Here is a 5068-nt window from a genome sequence, read left to right as displayed (position 1 = left end):
TTTTAAAATCAGCATCAGCAACTGCCAGTAGCAAATAAAATTTTGGGGTGGCACCCGGGGTGGCCAATCGCATGTCAGGGGTGTCCAGTGCCACCCCGGACCCCCCTCTGGCTCCGCCACTGAACAGGACTGAACAGTTAACAAGCTTAAACAGATGATGACCTGCACTATCAGTTTGACAAAGTTTCTATGTGAAGATGAAGATATTGTGAAACAGGACTTTCCGATGTCTGATGATCGTGTAGGAAGATTTGTGTTTGACAAGGGGTCAATCTTCCTACACGATCATCAGACATCGGAAAGTCACATCAGAGTTGAATTGGAACAGTTATTGCACGCATGTTTAACAGTTCTAGTGTTCTTGGCCTCAAGAACACTAGAACAGCTTGTTAACTGTTCAGTCCTGTTCATCTGTTGCTGTTCTTGTTGGTGTTACACACATCTCTCTAGATGTTTCAGGAGTTTTTGGAGTAGCCATATGTGAGTCACATATAATATAATATATAATCATATAATAGTCAGATGTGATTCAGTTGTAACAGATTAAGTGTAAAACAGAATAACTTACTTTTCGTGCTGTTGCTTCATGTGACCCCACATCATAGATAGCTGTAAAGTTGCACTAAAAAATATCAACTTAGTCAAACACTCTCAAGCAGAAAGACTACCACTCAAATTCTTAACTTGCATTTATTCATATAAACACCGAATGTTGACAGTTCTCAAAGAAGAGTCCAACAAACAAAATAGTGCTATCTGAATAAGATGGACACTAGTGGAGTGATAAAACAACACTTACAAGACAAAATTAACAAACTTTGCTCATTGCTCACGAATGGATTTTGTGTATTTATTATAAATGTTACTTTTCAATGTATGCTGTGCCCTCTTTTCTTACTGATTTGGTCTTTTGAAATTTACAGGTGTTTTGGACACATATACAGTAACTCCTGTATAAATATTATGTTTGAAAGTTATTCAAGAGTGTGAACACTTTGCATCAGAGTGGTGTGACACACCCCTGACAGAATATGTTGGCGTGTAAAAATACACACAAAGAGTTTAGCACAACTATTCACCCGTTTTTGGGGGTCAAAGAAGATGGTAATAGTCGAAACATCCTAAGCTCATCTCTTTAATTTTGTGCTGGATGTTGAAGGGCTAGTGACTTGCATGATATTTTCTAGCATGAAGCTTTGTCTGGATCACTCAACACAAAGTTTTGTGTTCTGACCACACGAAGATTACACTAAGATTAGATTAGAGTATTGCATGTTTGCACTGTACCCGAAACTTAGGCGTCAACACGTATCCCTTGTGGTTGTTACACACACACACAGGTATAATTTGAAATGTAGGTTTGTCAAAAGAAAAAAAGGTACATGCATACATTTAAAAAGTTTTCTAAGTGAAAATTGTGTTTTACTCATGTGAGGAAACTGCTCGGCTACAGTACTAATAAAAGATGCTGGTCATCAGTCTGTTTTAAAGAATAAAATAAAGTAAAAGTTTTATTTAAAGGAAATAGACAACTTTTCTTGCTTTTTGTATGGCAAACAAATGTATAAAATGTTTGAACGTTTAAAATCCCTGTGTGTCTTATTTTACTCAGAATTTTGTAGTAAAATATGTAAATTTGTTGTTTTGCAACACACACACACACACACACACACACACACTATGGGTTGGGTTAAAAAATAAAACATTTTCTTTAAAAAATACTAAAATAACAAAAGTAACAAACAAATTTATATACACTAAAAATATGTTTTTGTGTGCGAGCCCAGAGAATCACCAGAAAGCTTTTGATGAAGTGTCATTCTTTAAACATCTAGGCTAGCCTAAGCAACTGTCCTAAAACCATTAACAAACCCATTTAGGATGCACTCTTCCCCCGCCAGTTCCACTCGCAAACGCCTTCACTGTGAGTTAGATAAATGTTTTGATTCTTTGTCTTTTTAACACTGATCCTATTGGCGTCGGGAAACAGATACAGATGTTCTAGAAGAAACGACACCTTTTCTTGTTGAGAAGAATATAGCACGGGATGTGTGGGTAATTAGGCCTCTTTGGCTTGATGAACGTGTCTGATTCTTTGTCTTAGGCATTAACATAAAACCTAAAGTTCAGGTACTACTGATCCTACTGAGGTACACACACACACACACACACACACACACACACACACCACACACACAGTTGTTCTTAAAATAACATTTACCACTCTACAGATAAGGCGTTGTCGGGAAAATTCGTTTTGTGTACCTACCCCGAAGTGACAAAATAAAATAAAATTCTGTATTAAAATTTATAAGGAAAGACCAGTACTTTGTTTAGGCTTGGTTTGTAGGGAATTACAAACCTGTGCACATATATTCAAACGCACATAACTATAGATCCAATTCTTAATGCACATGTGAGCACCATCAGCGTTTTATCACAGGTTCGTGTTTAAAGTCTGTGTAGAGAGAACGGTGTCGTCTTAGCGGCCCCTAATTATGACCGCCGCTAGCGTAGCTAGGTCATATAGGGATTGTCAAAGTTTTTTTTTTTTTTTTTACCCGTCACCTTACTGAATTTTTCGTCAATGATACCAGGGACACCGAAACACCGGGGAACATGAAATTTGGTGGGCATGTAGCCCCACTAGACTTGTACGGAAACATTTCGTTTGGTCCCCGGGGGCCACTCCCCCCCCGCGCTGGGCCCCCCCAAACCCCAAAAAATGCAGTTTTTCCTAAATAACTACCTGAACCGTGGCACCGAGGATGAAGAATTTTTTATGGTATGTTGGTCTACTAGACTTTTAAGGAAAAATTTCGTTTGGTCCCCGGGGGCCACTCCCCCCCCCGCGCTGTGGCCCCCGTGAATTTTTCGTCAACGATACCAGGGACACCGAAACACCGGGGAACATGAAATTTGGTGGCCATGTAGCCCCACTAGACTTGTACGGAAAAATTTCGTTTGGTCCCCGGGGGCCACTCCCCCCCCGCGCTGGGCCCCCCCAAACCCCAAAAAATGCAGTTTTTCCTAAATAACTACCTGAACCGTGGCACCGAGGATGAAGAATTTTTTATGGTATGTTGGTCTACTAGACTTTTACGGAAAAATTTCGTTTGGTCCCCGGGGGCCACTTCCCCCCCCCGCGCTAGGGCCCCCGTGAATTTTTCGTCAACGATACCAGGGACACCGAAACACCGGGGAACATGAAATTTGGTGGGCATGTAGCCCCACTAGACTTGTACGGAAAAATTTCATTTGGTCCCCGGGGGCCACTCCCCCCCCGCGCTGGGCCCCCCCAAACCCCAAAAAATGCAGTTTTTCCTAAATAACTACCTGAACCGTGGCACCGAGGATGAAGAATTTTTTATGGTATGTTGGTCTACTAGACTTTTACGGAAAAATGTCGTTTGGTCCCTGGGGGCCACTTACCCCCCCGCGCTGGGGCCCCCGTGAATTTTTCGTCAACGATACCAGGGACACCGAAACACCGGGGAACATGAAATTTGGTGGGCATGTAGCCCCACTAGACTTTTACGGAAAAATTTCGTTTGGTCCCCGGGGGCCACTCCCCCCCCCACGCTGGGCCCCCCCAAACCCAAAAAATGCAGTTTTTCCTAAATAACTACCTGAACCGTGGCACCGAGGATGAAGAAATTTTTATGGTATGTTGGTCTTAAGGGCCCACATCAACCTAGCCCATAATCGATTGTCAAAGTTTTTTTTTTTTTTTTTTCGTCATCTACTGAATTTTTTCGTCAACGATACCAGGGACACCGAAACACCGGGGAACATGAAATTTGGTGGGCATGTAGCCCCACTAGACTTTTACGGAAAAATTTCGTTTGGTCCCAGGGGGCCACTCCCCCCCCGCGCTGGGCCCCCCCAAACCCAAAAAATGCAGTTTTTCCTAAATAACTACCTGAACCGTGGCACCGAGGATGAAGAAATTTTTATGGTATGTTGCTCTTAAGGGCCCACATCAACCTAGCCCATAATCACTCATTTGTGATTTGCGCCCCTCCCATAAAAAATGAAAATGCAATATTATTCTACTTTAATCGCCCCTATCTTCAGTTGAGATGTTCAGAACTGCACCATATTTCATGTGTATGATTAACTTGACATCCTCTGGGGGTATGCTAAGTTTCGTAGAATTTCATCCATGGGGGGGTATAAAATAAATTCATTTATGTGCACATTTAGTGACTGTACACTCATCGGCCTGTAGATGGTGGTGTTGAGCGAAGGGTTGCTGGTTTAGGATGATACTGTCACACACACACATGCAGGAATACAAACAAACGCAAGCATGCACACACACTGACATCCACACGCACAGACACACACCCATACACACACATACAAATCCACATGCACAGACACACACACACAAACACACACGCGCACACACATGTACGCACGCACACATACACGCACAGACACACACACACACAGACACACACATACACAAACACACACACATACACACAGACATGCACATACTACTACTTTTTTTAGGTATATACATAAACACGCAATACAGCCAAATTGCTCCACGTCATTTATTTTTGTGGAAAGCCAGTGCAGGCCTGAGCGGCGGTCATATTTTGTACCGCCCTGCGGTACATCTAGTTTAATAACAAATGATTGTTGCGACGGAAGCGAATCAATCAAAACTAACTTTAGCTGGAAAATAACTTTATTAAAGAACCGCTATAAAGCCAAAACAATCTCTGTTACCTTAAATTATACGCTTATCTCTGTAAAGCTGCTTTGAAACAATCTACATTGTTAAAAGCGCTATATAAATGAAGTTGACTTGACTTGACTTAAAAGAACATCCCCAGACATGTTATTTTAATGAATATAGCCAGTGTGGTGTAGGGGTAATGGTATTCCTGAATGTCTTGACTCAAATACTTTGACTCAGTTAACATATAGGCTACCCTATTGATCAAACAACAACGATTTTGACACTCAGGGTGTCAACATTACGTAATACCTGCTTGGGTGAATTTCACCCCCAACAATCAAAGGAATACAATCAGCAACAGTTTCCCCCATA

This window comes from Abramis brama (assembly GCF_963993115.1).
Source record: "Abramis brama genome assembly, chromosome: 5".
Lineage (NCBI taxonomy): Eukaryota > Metazoa > Chordata > Actinopteri > Cypriniformes > Leuciscidae > Abramis > Abramis brama.
This window is presented reverse-complemented; position numbering follows the sequence as displayed.